This window comes from Hyperolius riggenbachi, chromosome 4 (assembly GCF_040937935.1).
Source record: "Hyperolius riggenbachi isolate aHypRig1 chromosome 4, aHypRig1.pri, whole genome shotgun sequence".
In the NCBI taxonomy this organism is placed as follows: Eukaryota; Metazoa; Chordata; class Amphibia; order Anura; family Hyperoliidae; genus Hyperolius; species Hyperolius riggenbachi.
The window spans coordinates 23,688,787-23,705,213 of NC_090649.1; the positions used below are offsets into that span (position 1 = coordinate 23,688,787).

Sequence of the window (16,427 nt, forward strand, 5' to 3'; positions counted from 1 at the left end):
TAATCCTGCCTATCTATACTGAGGCATCTAATCCGGACTATCTATACAGAGGCATCTAATCCTGGCTATCTATACAGAGGCATCTAATCCTGGCTATCTATACTGAGGCACCTATTCCTGACTATCTATACTGAGGCATCTAATCCTGGCTATCTATACTGAGGCATCTAATCCTGGTTATCTATACCGAAGTCCCTATTCCTGGCTATCTATACTGGAGGCACCTAATTCTGGCTATTTAATGTAGGGTGGGGGGGGTCCAAATTCTGCATCAGGGCCCCGAGGTTTGTAGCTACGCCACTGGCCAACATATTCTATGTATGTGCCAAAAACAATTCCGGGTACTACTGCTGTTGTACTTGGCAAAATAAAGAGATTCTGATATGCGTACTGTAATAGTAAGTCTATGCAACATTCAGAGTGCCCGAGGTGTTGACACTGCAAAATAAAACATAATAATAATAAAGGATATGTGAAGGGGGGTTTGCCTGAGAAGGAAAATAACATCCTCCCCGTCGGGGAATTGAACCCCGGTCTCCCGCGTGACAGGCGGGGATACTCACCACTATACTAACGAGGAGTACATGAGACAGACCTGACACCTAATGGAGCATATTAGCAGTGCAACCCTCCTATCTTACTGTTCTGTGTTGCTGAATGCAGTCCTGTCCAGCTCACACTCACTGACCTATGATCACTCCCCAAGCTCTAATATACACTGAGTGGCCAAAATTATTAGATACACTTCTTATTTAAAAATTACCCAGTCCAACAGTGATATAGACTGACGTAACAACGTAGAGTTGCTTAAATAAGGAACACTCAGCTTCAGACAACGTAGATCTTATGGAAGGTAATCTCACTATGTTTAAGGCGAAAAATGTAAGTGACTTTGAACGAGGGGCGATCATCGGTGCAAGAAAAGCTGGTGCTAGCATCTTTCAAGCGACAACTCTTTTAGGATTTTCTCGCCCAACAGTATCTTGGGTGTTTAGAGAGTGGCAGTTGAGAAGAAAAAAAAAACCTTCAAGTGATAAGGACTATTCTAGTTGAAAAGGGCTGGTGAACGAGAGAGGGGAAAGGTGAGAGGCACAAATAGTAACAAAAGGGCAACAACAACACCGTCCAGATCGCACTTCAGTGTCAGCAAACGACAATAGTTTTTAGAACTGGATAAAAATGCATGTAGTCAGGTCTATCACATAACTCTCTTAGCAATATATCATGCAGCACAGATAAAGGTGTTGACACTTTGCAAAAAGGAGGGTTTGCCTGAGAAAGAAAATAACATCCTCCCCGTCGGGGAATTGAACCCCGGTCTCCCGCGTGACAGGCGGGGATACTCACCACTATACTAACGAGGAGTACATGAGAAAGACCTGACACCTAATGGAGTATATCAGAAGTGCATTCCTTCTGTGTTACTGTTCCGTGTTGCTGAATGCAGTCTTGTCCAGCTCACGCTCACTGACCTATTATCACGCCCCAAACTCTAATATAGTAAAGCAACTTCTATTAAATGCATTTAAAATGGATCTTGGTTGATTTGCATTAAGCTATTGAGCTATTGAGCTATACACAGAGGTTATAAGAAATGCATAAAATATTGGTCTGAGACAAATGATGTGCAATTCTGTCTGTAAGGAAGAAAAATGGAATTTGCCCTAGAGAGGGTATTTTAGGTGTAAACAGCTTTTCCTTTTTTTTTTTTCTGCTCAGCGTTCTTTAGAAATAAAAACATCCTTCGAACCGGAATCGAACCAGTGACCTAAGGATCTCTGTTAGATGTTCCTCTACAGTCCTCCGCTCTACCATCTGAGCTATCGAAGGAGATGGTTGGCTAGCAGGAGTCACTGCTTACACAACTTATATGTCGCTGTGTGGAATGCTATGTATATTCTGAGTGGCATAAAACAGCACTGTCTACTGCTCTCGGCAAAAGAGACCCTACATATAGAAAGTCACATAATAATGCACATGATACGCCACACAACCTGCAGAAGCGGAGAATTATTGAGAGACCGACTGATCTTTGTTACTGTATTCTAGATCAGGCAAATCTAACTCCAGAATAGAGCCACATGCATGCACAGTCTATGAGTTAGGAAATTGTTGAGCTAGCATTTCTTTTTAACCTTATATTGGTAATGACTTTTTTTTTTAGTGAAACATTTATTTTCATACATTTTACAAGACTGGTGTATACTCACACCAGTAGTTCGATGTTATTTTCTACCATTTGTATGGGCACAAAATAGGACTCATTTAAAGGGACTCCGAGCAGTGCAGAAACTATGGAAAGATGCACATCATTTTAAAGCTCTCTTTCTCCTCTTTCCAATGATATATAAACCGCCACTCTACGCCTTTTAGTCTTCGCTATTTTCGCGATTGAAATTGCCGCGGCCGCGATTTCGATCGCGAAAATAGAGAAAACTAAAAGGTGTAGGGCAACGATTTAGGTGTCATCAGAAAGAGGAGAAAGAGAGCTTTAAAATGGTATCCATCTTTCCATAGTTATATTGTATTACACAGGGCGACTTTTTGTCAAAGTCAGCAGCTGCATTCAGCAGAATGGAGCTGCTGACACTGGGGAAAGTGTCGTCCTGTGTAATACAATATAACTATGGAAAGATGGATACCATTTTAAAGCTCTCTTTCTCCTCTTTCTGATGACACCTAAATCGTTGCCCTACACCTTTTAGTTTTCTCTATTTTCGCGAACGAAATCGCGGCCGCGGCAATTTCAATCGCGAAAATAGCGAAGACTAAAAGGCGTAGAGTGGCGGTTTATATATCATTGGAAAGAGGAGAAAGAGAGCTTTAAAATGATGTGCATCTTTCCATAGTTTCTGCACTGCTCGGAGTCCCTTTAATCACTTCACCTCCAAAAAACAGCAATTTTCACCCGTCAGCACTCCTTCCATTCATTTGTTTATATCTTTATTACTAATTATCATAATCTATATCTTGCTTTTTTCACCACCAATAAGGCTTTCCTTGGGGGGTACTTTTTGCTAAGAAATATTTTATTCTAACTGCATTTTAACAGGAAACAATAAGAAAAAAAATTGAAAAAATTTATTATTTCTCAGTTTTTATCCATCATAGTTTTAAAATACTACACGCTACCTTAATTTAAACCCACACATTTTTTTTGCCCATTTGTCCAGGTTATTGCAACATTTAAAATATTTCCCTAGTACGATCTATGGTGCTAATATTTTATTTGCAAATAAAAGTGCATTTTTTTTCAGTTTTGCGTCCATCACTTATTACAAGCCCATAATTTAAAAAGTAACAGCAATATACCCTCTTCACATACACATTAAAATAAAATCATTCCCTAAGGTCACTATTACGTATGTATTTTTTTGAAATTGTATATTTTTCTTATTTTTATTTTTTTACTAAAAAATGTTTGGGTAACTATTGGGTAAGTGTGGCAGGTAAAGGGTTAATTTTAAATGAAAAAAAAAAAAAAGTCTGTTAGTCTAAAAGATGTTTGTAGATGTAACTTTACTATTTGGCCACAAGATGTCCTTGTGCATAACTTCCTTATGCGCAGTATTACTGTGCAAACAGGAAGCAATGTGTTGATGTCTAAGTATCGGCTTTTGTGAATGAGGACGCCATCTTATTGAATCGTGTTCCCATTCATCGATCTCCCAGATAACAATCAGCGGAGGTAACGAGCGAGGGAGCTCACGAGGGGCGAGCGGGAGTGCACGGCGGGGAGGGATGTAGCAGCTACGCCCCTGCAGGTAGATATGGGGAAATGCAGGGACATAGTTACTCGTCCCGGGGGAGGGGAAGTGGTTAATATCTTGTGTTCCTGGGTAGTGATAATGAGCCAATGTCACCATTTTCATTTCACAAAGATGTCACGTTTTCGCATAGGTGAATATTTGGGAAACTATGTGGGCAGAAGAAAACACATTACACCTAATGCATAAAGTCATATAAAGCACCAACATATTCTATGCATGTGCCAAAAACAATTCTGGGTACAACTGCCATTGTACTTGGCGAAATAAAGAGATTCTGCTCTGCGCACCGCAATAATAAGTCTATGCAACATTCAGGGCGTGTTCACACCTAGGGCATGTTGCATTGTTTTGAGCGTGGGTGATTTTTAAAAAGCCTGAAAAGTGCTTGTGCAATGATTCCTTATGGGACAGTTTATATCTGTGCGTTTCGTCCTCTTTCCGCTCAGCAAAGCGCTGCCTGTACCATTTGTTAGGGCGATTTTGCTACAATGGAAGGTATAGGAAAAACACAAACGCTCACAAATTGCTTTATCCAGTGATTATATATAAAATCGTAGTGCGCAGTGGAGCACCAGGAGGGGGGAAAAATGCGCAAAAAATCAAAAATAGCTGGTTTCGATTTTAGATGTGAACAAGCCTCGGAGTGCCTGAGTTGATAATAATATGTGAAGGAAAATAAGATCCTCCCCGTCGGGGAATTGAACCCCGGTCTCCCGCGTGACAGGCGGGGATACTCACCACTATACTAACGAGGAGTGCATGAGACAGATGTGACACCTAATGGAGAATATTAGCAGTGCAATCCTCCTATCTTACTGTTCTGTGTTGCTGAATGCAGTCCTGTCCAGCTCACACTCGCTGACCTAAAATCACTTCCCAACCCCAAGCTCTAATGTACACCGAGTGGCCAAAAATATCAGACACACCCCATTTTCGCATAGGTGAATATTTGGTAAAGTATGTGGGCAGAAGAAAACTCATTTTCACCAAATTAATTTAAATCACGAGCTTGAGAAAACATGTTCACACACAGATGACTGTAGAAATGTATGGGCAGGCAGAAATATATTATTATTTAGTATTTATACAGCGCCAACATCTTCCGCAGCGCTGTACAGAGTATATTGTCCCTCAGAGGAACTCACAGTCTAGTCCAGGCATGGGCAAACTTGGCCCTCCAGCTGTTACGGAACTACAAGTCACACAATGCATTTGCCTTTATGAGTCATGACTGTGGCTGTCAGACTGCTGCAATGCATTGTGGGACTTGTAGTTCCTCAACAGCTGGAGGGCCAGGTTTGCCCATGCCTGGTCTAGTCCCTACCATAGTCACATGTCTATGTATGTATCGTGTAGTGTATGTATCGTAGTCTAGGGCCAATTTGAGGGGGAAGCCAATTAACTTTTTTCATCAAATGCGTTTGTGTCTATGAGCTTCAGTAAACACATTTTCACACAGATGAGTATACTGTATGTATAAACATGTGTGGGCATGCGAGCAAAAAAACACTTTTTTTCTAAACGCATTAAAGTCAATAAGCATGAGAAAAAATATTTTCAAAATATTGAAGTTCTTATTGTAGCAAAAATTTACATCTTCACAAAAAAAGGTGAAAATGCACAGATTTTGCTTATAAATGACTGGCAACATTTATATATATATATTTTGAAGCCCTCGGCTATAAAGTAACACATGGACCTGTTATTTGGACTGTTTATCAGGTCATTAACCCCCTCTGCGTTACGATTCTCTCTGGATTTTAGGGTCTAAAAGCGGTGCAATTTTTTTACACCCTTTCAGACCCTGAGGGCTCGTTTCCACATGCGGATGCGAATTTCGCATGCGTGTGCATGCAAATTTTCTTGCGAATAAATTCGCATGGATGACGATGTATGCGAATTTACCCATGGCAATGCCGGCGTGCTTTTCCATTGATTTCATGCGAATTTGCATTAAAATTCGCATACCAAAACAGCATGCGAATTCCCTATTAAATACATTAGCGGCGATTCGCATGCATTCCTGCATTACATGTGCGAATCCGCATGCTCATTAGTGATAGTGGAAACAAGCCCTGAGGCTGCATTTCCACTTGTGCGATGACGATGTATGCAAATTTAACCATGGCAGTGCTGGTGTGCTTTTCCATTGTTTCTATGCGAATTCGCATGAAAATTCGCATACCCAAACCTCATGCGAATTTCCTATTAAATACATTGTACGCGATTCGCATAGCGGTATGCGAATTCTGATGGCTCTGCCATGCGAATTTTTTCTGCACAGAAAAACGCGAAGGAATCCTGACAAGTGGAAACAGTCCCATTCACTTGTATTGCTATGCGAATTTGCATGCGAAAAACGCATGCAAATTCGCGATAGTGGAAATGGGCCCTAAAACCTATGCTGCCAGGGAGATCTACAGCAGTTTTATAAAATCACTCACCTCCCTGGCTCCAGCGCTGCAGTTTTCCCTCCATCCTCCGGGTGGCGCTGCAACTCTAAAGTGAAATTGCCAACTATCGTCAGAACGACAGAGCCCTGGAGGAGAGGAAGCAGAGCCCCGGAAGAGAAGAAAAAGAATGGCGGCCGATGTCGGGATCGCACGGGAGGTATGTACTACTGCGCGCTATACTTTGCAGTATCCTTCCGGAGGCTACCCCGAGCAGAGGTCGGGATTACTGCTCTTAGCTGTGTTTTTCCGCTCCGACCCTAGCTCGGGAATACCCCCAAGGAGCTTAAGTGCCATCCACCTTGTATTTTCAGAATCCTCCCCGTTTTTAAATCATAACAAATATGTATTTTTTTGCATTCAACCCTTAGGGCCCGTTTCCACTACACATGGTGCGGTGTGGCTACATACATGTATCGCACCGCGGCTGTACTCTGACCAATGCACGGCAATGGAAGTTTCCATTGTGTGCTGGTTATGCGGAGCAGAGTGATCAGAGAATCAGCGGCATGCTGCAGGTTCTCGCATGCTCGCATCCGACCCTCTCCTCCTGCGGACCAGTATAGGTTCAGGCTAGCACACTGAGTTCAAGATGCAAGTAATCTGTTTATTGCTTCATCAGCACGAAAATATTTGACAATTGTTTCAGGTCCCCTTCTTCAGAAAGTGCAGACAAACAATTCACCACAAAGTGCACATCAAATATACAGTATACCATTGGGTTAGTATCCACCCATGACAATCAATGAGGCAAAGCCCCCCCCCCCCCCCCCTACCCTCATACATCACAGGTAACTGTCCATGTAAACAATCAAGTAAACAAATTTCCAAACCACCTTTAACAGTGTAATGCACATAAAGCAAAGCCATCCTTCATGTCACATATTTCCAGTATGCGTGTTCGGAACATATCTGTACTAATATTGTCAATGGATGATGCCCGGTACAGTACTTTCTACTCACCTCCATGTGTCAATCCACATCGGGGGAGGCAGTGCCATTCCCCCATTTGAACCTGAGGTTCTGCATTTCGAGCCACGGCTCTTGCAGCTGTTACGGAGCAATGTAAACACTGTCCCCTAGTGACGTGTGGGCCGCCGCATCACTTCCGCTAAGCTGGATACGATGATTGCATCGCATCCGCTTTACGCATATCCATAGTACAATACAATAACATTTGTAAAGCGCTTTTCTCCCATAGGACTCAAAGCGCATAGCTGTGTCTCAGATTAATACAGGGTTTCAGGCTGGGTTGTGTTACAGAGGGGATAGTCAGATGTTCATGAATGCCAGACTGAAAAGGTAGGTTTTCAGTTTAGACTTAAATGTTTCCAGGGATGGGGCTGTCCTGATTGGGTGTGGCAGGGAGTTCCAAAGTGTAGGGGCAGCATGACAAAAGGCTCTGTCTCCAAAGGTTTTGAGGTGGACTCTGGGGGTGACCAAGGTGTTACGTCCTTTTGATCTAAGATTGTGGGGGGTGTGATGTAGTTGCAACAAGTCCTTCAGGTATCCAGGGCCCAGATTGTGCAAGGATTTGAATGTCAGTAAGCCAATCTTAAACAGAATTCTCCATTTTATCGGTAGCCAGTGGAGTGAGCTCAGGGTTGGTGTTATGTGGCAATGGCGGGGTTGGCTCGTTAACAGCCTTGCGGCGGCATTCTGTACTAATTGCAGGCGGCGTAAGTCTTTCTTATGCAGGCCTGTGTAGAGGACGTTGCAGTAGTCTAACCTTGATGTGACGAAGGCATGAACTAGGGTTGGAAGATCCTCTGAAGGAATTAGGTGTTTAATCCTTGCAATATTCCTTAGGTGAAAGAAGGAATGTTTCACAACAGCTGAGATTTGATTCCTGAAGCTTAATTTCCCATCAATCAGTACTCCCAGGCTGCGCACACAGTCTGAGTTGTTCAGGTCTGAGCTCCCTATCCTTAGCGGTGTTGGTTGAGACTGGAGCTGCTTTGCTGTTGAGCCCTGGCCCTCGATAACAAGAACCTCAGTTTTGTCAGCATTAAGTTTTAGCCAATTATTATTCATCCACTCCTGAAGCTCAGCTAAGCATGCGTTTATTTGTGGAGTAGGGTCTGTGACGTCAGGTTTGAATGACAAATATAGCTGGGTGTCATCAGCATAGCAATGATATGTCAGGCCATGTTTTTGTATGATTTCTCCAAGTGGCTGCATGTATATGGTGAACAGTAAAGGGGATAATATTGCGCCCTGAGGTACACCGTATTTTAGTGGTACAGGGTTGGAGAGGAAGGGCCCTTAGGCTACCCTTTGTGTTCTGCCAGCCAGGAAGGAGTTGAAACACCAGAGAACAATGCCATCTATGCCACAGTACTCTTGTAGCCTGTTGAGTAAGATTTCATGATCGACTGTGTCAAAAGCCGCTGAGAGGTCGAGCAAAATCAGGATGGAACATTGACCCTTGTCTCTTGCAATGAGCAGATCATTGCAAATCTGGGTGAGGGCTGTTTCACAGCTGTGATATTTCCTGAAACCAGATTGAAGAGGGTCAAGGATGTTGTTTCTGGAGAGCCTGGCTTCAAGTTGGAGGTAGACAGCCTTTTCAATAACTTTTCCCAGAAAGGGGAGGTTTGAGACAGGTCTGTAGCTGTTTAGAGCATCTGGGTCTAAGGATGGTTTCTTGAGTAGAGGCCTGACGATTGCTTCTTTCAGAGTAGAGGGAAACCACCCTTCTTGTAAGGAGCCGTTGACTATTTTGTGGAATGCCGGTGTAAATAGTTCAGGGCATTTCAACATGAACTTAGTGGGGCCAGGGTCCAGATCGCAGGTAGTCTGGCGAAGGTTTGAGAGGATATCCAAGATGTCTTTTTCAGTGATTACCTTAAAATCAGACCATGGTGGTAGGCTATTTTTGCACCTGTTATATGGCTCTGCATGGGTTTCTGGGGCTGTGAATTGAATGGCAGATCGTATGGAGGAGACTTTGTCTGAGAAGAAGTGGGCAAATTTCTCGCACAGTTCCTGTGAAGGTCTGATGCTGGATTTCCTGCAAGATGGATTGCAGAGACTGTCAACCGTGCGGAAGAGTTGGGCAGGTCTGTTGGCTGCATTTGCAATTTCGTGAGACAGGAATAAGGACTTCTTTTTGTTAATCATCGTTTGATATTTTTTCAGGTGAGCAATTAGGGAAAGTTTGTCATCAGGAGACTGATGTTTGCGCCACCTTCGTTCCAGTCTGCGTCCCTGTTTCTTTAGTTCCTTTATAGAGTTGTCAAACCAGCGAGCATGATGTAATGGTGCGGAACGTTTAATCTTTAAGGGAGCTATGGCGTCAAAAGCGGCTGAGACATCGTGGTTATATTTAAGGACCATGGATTCAAGGCCGAAGTTGTGATCTGTCAGTCCACCTAGATTGAGGCTGTTCTGAAGGTGTTGGGGTGTCAAACCTTTCAAGGAACGATATTTTATTAGTTCTTTCACTTGGTGTTTTGTAGCCGGTGCTGTAAAGGAGAAGTGGACAGTGTGGTGGTCTGACCAAACTACTGGATCAATTTCCACATTGGATATTAGGAGTTCTGAATGGAAAATGAGGTCCAAAGTGTGTCCTTTTTTGTGGGTAGGGAGGTTGACGGCTTGAGAGAAGCCCAGTTCATTCATGGAGAGAAGTAGCTTAGTTCCAAATTGGGAAGAGTGTGTATCGACCCGTGCGTTAAAGTCTCCAAGAATTATCCACCTAGGGTGTTTCAGTGTTATGCAAGATACAAGTTCTGCTATTTCCTTGAGAAAAGCTGAGCCAGCGTCAGGGGGTCGGTAGACAAGCAGTATGTTTATTTTTTTTCCAGCTGAGAGCTGGGCTGCTAGACATTCAAAAGAGTGGGTGGGGGCTACAGCAAGGGGTTTAATATTCAAACTGGATTTGAAGCACAGAGCTAATCCTCCGCCCTTGCGGTTTTGCCTTTCACAGTGTAAAACTGAGTAAATGTCTGGTACTGCAGCTGCGAGAGTGGGTCCTGAGTTCTGATCCAACCATGTCTCTGTAATTAAAGCTAGATCTGAAGCCTCTATTAGATCATGAATAACTGCTGTTTTGTTGTTTATGGACCTGGCATTGCAGAGTACTGCTTTAATGTTTTTTGCCTTAACTTTGAGGTCTGTGTTCCTAGCTCCTGGCTGGGGGTTGTAATCAGGAGTGTGGCAGCTGTCTCTGTTATCTGGGTCCTTTACTGATACAGCTGATTTATAGATATGTGATGATTGCTTTGGCTTTGATTTATGGGTGCCTGCACCTCCTCCCCTCTTCCCCCGCCTTGTTTTCTTGAGAATCCCAAAGGATTTTAGAGGGGTAATCAAAGCAGAATCTATTTGTAAGAGTTTCTTGGGAACAGAGGTTGCAATATAGATAAGCATCTCAGCTGAGTATTTTAATGGTGGCATTTGGACAGCTGATAGACACCCTGCTGAGATCAAAGGGAAGGGGTCTTTTGCAAGCTGTACCTCTCAGGAAAAAAAAGGAGATGCTCCAGATTAAAACAAATTAAGACAGTTCCTTGTTTAGTAGCGGTCGATGCGACCATTACGCCTATACACTTCTGCGGAAGTGACGTGAATGAGAGCGGAAGTGATGTGTAGCCGCATCGCATCCCTTTGGCTCCCATTCGCCAGTGAAAACGGGCCCTTCATTTAAGAAATCATTGCTAGGTGTCCTTGAGCTTGCTACCCACCTTCAATAATGACTGGCCAATAACTGTCCAATTTTACCACCTCCGTGTAGTAAGACGGTCAACAGATATTGAATACTATGAGTAGATTGTATAGGTGAACTGTCATACTACATGGAGGCGGTAACATTCGTCACTGATTAGCCAATCAAAATTGAAGGTGTGTACCAAGCTTTAAAACCAGATCTGCTATGAGTGTGTATATGAGCATGTCCAGGACAATATAATCTTGTAGAACTCCTTTAAAGTGGTATAAAACCCAGCATTTTTTTCTTTGCTCTAAAAGATTATTTTACAGCATATAATATATTACCACAATTTTTTTTAAGCAGACCAGCATTCAAAGGGTTAAAACACAGGACTTACTTTTTGAATAGAATGCTCCCTGCAGTGAGATCCGCATCTGAACTGGTGATAACATTATCTTGTGTTTACTTACTTGTAGCAGAGAGGAATGTAAACATTCCCTGACTGTTTGCAGAAACTTCTTCTAATGTGTCCTGAACTGATACACTGCTCAGATATCATTACTGGATACATTACAATAGAAATACACCAGTTATGAATAAAATGCAATGGCAGCTTTCAGAGCAAATACAACTGTACTGTGGGAACTGGTCATTTCTAAATGAATAATACTTGTGCACAAAAGCAAATATGATAACTGTAGGATATACAAAGTAGTAAAACACCTTTTTATTGAATATTATGTCAGAGTTTTATACTGCTTGAAGCAGGTGACCCTTGACTTAAAGTATTCCATCTTTCACGTCTTTGCAAAACGGTTATTGTTGGACGTGGGTCATAGCATTTGCTATATTCTCTTGTCTGTACTGTATGTAGTGTCAGATAAGAACTTATAAATCAAAAGACATAATAGGCATGAAAGCAGAGTTCCCAAGCTCCGGACATTTTCTACTGTTCACACATCTGGATGAGGGCTACTTTTACTGAGCTTGTTTCACCCTCCTTCGAAAAACTGTCCAATGACATTACAGCATATTGTGAAACAGTTGGAATGGTTCTGTGTATTACATGCCAAATAATTTCTCAGCAGGAAATAGTAAAAATGCTGAAAAGCCTGAAGACAACGGTGAAAAAAAAAAAAAAAAAACAATACTGCGTTGGCCGGGAATCGAACCCGGGTCAACTGCTTGGAAGGCAGCTATGCTCACCACTATACCACCAACGCTTACAGCACTGTGCTCATTCAGAGGTCACTGTACCTTCCACACTACTGTACAGTGCTGCTTCTAAATACGATCCAATAGAGCCCACACAGGAAATTGGTGCTAAAATTAGAACAGAACCATCTCAACATGAGACATCGCATAGAAAGAAATGACAGACAAGACGGAGAGCTGAGAGAGAATGGAGGAAAGATAGGATAGAAGAGAGATGAAAAACAGAGGAAATATAGAGGGAAAAGACAGAGCAGAACTATAAAAAAAAAAAAAAAAAAGATATATAAAAATGATAGAGAGTAAAAAAGAGAAATAGAGAATAAGAGATGGGAGACACGTGGCAAAGGAGATAGATGGATTGAGAAGGCAGAGATGGGAGATAATATACATTTCCTCTGACTACACTCATGATTTGTAACCTCTTTTCCTATCAAATAATTCTGGCTTGCATGCTAATCTCACACAAATTGTATGCAGCCTGGAATGGGACCAACCAAAATCAACAGGAAGTGCATTTCATTGGTCCAATTTCAAACGGCTTACAATTGCACACTAGAATTATTAGCAATCATTGTCTGTCCCGACTACGAAGTAGCATAAGTCAGGGGCAAACCCAGGATTTTCAAAGGGGGGGTGGGGGGAATTCCTGAAAGGTCTTCAGCAGTTTTGACACAGATAATAATGAGGACAGCCAACATTGCTAATGAAGGGGAAAGTGAGCAGGGCACAGGGCTGTGCTCATACCGGACTCTGTTAAGTTCCCCACAGCTGCTCCATGCTCTGTACACACACTGCTGCTCCATGCTCTGTACACACGCTGCTGCTCCATGCTCTGTACACACGCTGCTGCTCCATGCTCTGTACACACGCTGCTGCTCCATGCTCTGTACACACGCTGCTGCTCCATGCTCTGTACACACACTGCTGCTCCATGCTCTGTACACACGCTGCTGCTCCCTGCTCTGTACACACGCTGCTGCTCCATGCTCTGTACACACGCTGCTGCTCCATGCTCTGTACACACACTGCTGCTCCATGCTCTGTACACACGCTGCTGCTCCATCCAAAGTCAGCTGTAGCAGGGAAAGAAAGGGGGCGGGGCTGTGAGCTGCAGGATGCCTGCAGATATTCTGGTGTCTCAACTTGTGCCTGTCCCCAGACACTGCACTGGCCCTGGTCTGAGGGGGGATTCCGGGCAGCTGTAATCTCCCCCTGCGTTTGCCTATGCAAGTAGCACGGAGTAGCACCTACTTTCTTTAGGTCAATCCAAAATATTTCAATGATATTATGGTAAGCTCAGGACTTGGTCATTTCAGAACAGTCACTTTATTCGTCTTTAAAGTGAACCTCCGGACTAAAAATCTACTAAGCAGCACTGAAAAGGCCTGGTGTTTCTTTAACAGTTTCACATCATCAGAACTTTGTTTTTCTTACCAAAGCATCATTTTTAGCTGCATTTTTAGCTAAGCTCCACCCATCAAAGAAAACAGCCCAAGCTTTTTTCCCTGATGCTGTGCAAAGCATGATGGGATTTCCTATGTTGCTATTCACGTTGCCTAGCAACTGGGAGGGGTGATCAGCACAAAGGACAGTTGGAACTGTGTCTCATGCTCCCTGTCACCTCCTTTCAACCAAAAAGATGGCTGCCCTCATGAAATGAAACATTTGTCTGTTCTTTTAAAACAGGATGGTTAAGAGATTATGTTACCTATCTATTTTAATTAACATAACTAATGTAACTTAATGACAGTATGTTTGTTTAGGCTGAAGTTCCTCTTTAAAGCGGACCCAAATCAAACATTTTTTTAATTAAAAATATTTAGTTGCATCACTCTGACACATACAAAGATAAATAAACACTCCTTCATACCTATGATCATTTCAGTGCATGCTTTTCACCCTTCTCTTTTCATAGCTAGGGTTATACTGGTGGCAGCCATTAGCAATTCCTCCATTGCTGGACACCATCTACTCCACCAGTTTGCTGGAAAAATCCCAGCAATATGAAAGGAAGGGAGGGGTTCCTCCAATAAATGTAAAATATTTTATATTTGTCATCATGCAGCTGAAAAATGCTGCTATTTATTATTATAATTTAGAAAATAGATTTTATTTCTAAAATCTTGTATTTTTAATTTGGGTCCACTTTAACTATATTTTAGTAGAATGACTTGTGAATTTAGGGCTAGGCAAGGAAACCCAAAACAACAAGCAGGTTAACATAACTGGCAGGTTAACATAATTTGCTAAGTGAATACGCATAATTGCAGATTGCTTAAAGGGAACCGGAGGTGAGGGGGATATGGAGGCTGCCATATTTATTTCCTTTTAAACAATGGCAGTTGCCTGGCAGCCCTGCTGATCTTCTGGCATAAGTAGTGTCTGGGTCTAAACCCTGAAACAAGCATATGGCTAATACAGGAAAACCTGAGTCAGAGTGCCTGATCTGCTGCATGCTTGTTCAAGGGCTAGGGCTAAATGTATTAGAGGCAGAGGATTAGGAGGACTGCCAAACAACTTGCATGGTTTAAAAGGAAATAAATATGGCAGCCTCCATACCCCTCTCACCTCAGTTTCCCTTTAAGCCAACAACCACCATTAAGCAAGTGAGGAAGTACCATCGCCACTAAACTTTAGGGTGTTGAGTTTATGGTCGCAGATCCAAAAAAACAAAATTTATGTGAGAAACATAAAATTCAGCCCCCCCTCCCCAACAGGGGTGAGTAAACATGAGAAGACCAACAAACAGAGGCACACAAAATAACTATATAATAATTAAAATCAGTTTAAAAAGTAGGCAAGTGATGGCTTGCCTTCTGGTGGAGAAATGGAATGATTTTTCATACATTTCTAAGCGGCTCCATAAATATCAGAATCATTTTTTTTGCCAAGTACAAATGGAGGGTTGTACCTAGAATTGGTTTTGGCTCATACAGGTTCTGGAAGGATGGGCGAATAATGTCCGAAAGCCAAGAGCCAAGGCTGCCATACTACGGCGCCACCGGTCGCACTTGGCAATCATCTGTCATGCCTAAGGAGACACCGGGGAGGGAGGGGGCAGAGGGAGATGAAGGTTCAGCAGTGAAGGCCCAGTCATTCATAGAAACCTGCGGTGATGGTTGACGCTGATGAGGATCTTGATTGCTGACATCTGGCAGTGCTGGCCAAGGTGTTCCAGCTCAAAACGTACAGTAGTGCTCATTTCTGTGGTGGGTCCCGACTCCAGGGCAGCATTCAGCAGGGCTGATCAAGATAATCAGGCTGTCACGGAAGCGGCCGGCCGCAGTGGCCCTGATCAGCGCAGTGTCCTACCTCAGTGGAGCTCCAGGGTAGGGAGGGGGCAGAGGGAGACAAAGGTTCAGCTGATCAAGATAATCTGGCTGCCACGGAAGCATCTGGCCGCAGTGGCCCTTACTTCCGGTGTAGTGGCTGGCATCATGGAGGGGCTGAACCAAAGGTGTCCCTGCTGCGGTGTAGCAGCAGCAGCCGATGGATGGATGGATGGATGGAGTCAGCATCCAGTGAGGCCAAATGTTTCCTGATCAACGCAGTATTCTACCTCAGTGGAGCTCTGATCTCCAGGGTAATATCAGTGGACTCCTTAAGGCCTGTATCTGCACAGGCAATGGACACAGGCAGCGGCAAGGTGGGAAAAAAAACTCCAGGTCCCAAACTCCCACAACCCCCACCAGCGTCCCAGGATACACCAGACTATACTGCTGAAGGACTACACCTTCAGGGGAAAACAAGATTAATGGGTAGGGAAAAGGAAAGAAAAACAAGAAAAAGCCAGAATCCTGTGGCCATGGCTGCCAATTAAGGCACCCTCTAAATATGGCTGTTGTATGTGCTGTGCTTGACTGAAATAGTCAGTTTATTGAAAATCATTCAGTTTTTCCACCAGAACAAAAGTCAACACTTACCTTTTTTTAATAGAATTATTTGATTGTTTTTGGGCACTTCCAATTGTTGTTCTCTTGTGGGCTGCTTGTAGGATCCTTGTCACGCTTCACAACCCTCTGTGTCGTGAGATTCAGTTCATGGACAGATTCCTTGATATTTTCCTTCAGAATCCTCTGGTGAAGTTCGAACGTTTAGCAGTCCAGACCCAGACGCAGTAAAACAGGCCCACACAGGACAATCCCACCACCAGGAAGATGGTAACAAAATTGCAGACAGAGTTCAATGTATAAAAAAGTAGGCCTATCAGATTACTGAAATCAACACATCTCAAGGGAACTCTAAATACAGACGAGGACAAACTCAGCAGAAACAGAGTTCTAGCAAAAAGGACACTGGACAAACCTAAAAAAATACAATACGGACCTTACCTGGGAC

The 16,427-nt window shown here is 43.1% G+C and overlaps 5 non-coding genes across 5 annotated transcripts; all 5 read right to left on the minus strand.

Annotated features, from left to right (window-relative positions):
* Window positions 1-508: 508 nt before the first annotated feature.
* TRNAD-GUC (transfer RNA aspartic acid (anticodon GUC)) lies at window positions 509-580 on the minus strand. Its single transcript has one exon. It is a non-coding gene; the product is annotated as a tRNA-Asp (tRNA).
* Window positions 581-1,292: 712 nt separating this feature from the next.
* Window positions 1,293-1,364, minus strand: TRNAD-GUC (transfer RNA aspartic acid (anticodon GUC)). Its single transcript has one exon. It is a non-coding gene; the product is annotated as a tRNA-Asp (tRNA).
* A 376-nt stretch (window positions 1,365-1,740) lies between these two features.
* On the minus strand, window positions 1,741-1,830 carry TRNAY-GUA (transfer RNA tyrosine (anticodon GUA)). Its single transcript is given in 2 exon segments — window positions 1,741-1,776; window positions 1,794-1,830. It is a non-coding gene; the product is annotated as a tRNA-Tyr (tRNA).
* Window positions 1,831-4,453: 2,623 nt separating this feature from the next.
* TRNAD-GUC (transfer RNA aspartic acid (anticodon GUC)) lies at window positions 4,454-4,525 on the minus strand. Its single transcript has one exon. It is a non-coding gene; the product is annotated as a tRNA-Asp (tRNA).
* Window positions 4,526-12,025: 7,500 nt separating this feature from the next.
* TRNAG-UCC (transfer RNA glycine (anticodon UCC)) lies at window positions 12,026-12,097 on the minus strand. The gene has a single exon. It is a non-coding gene; the product is annotated as a tRNA-Gly (tRNA).
* Window positions 12,098-16,427: the final 4,330 nt, after the last annotated feature.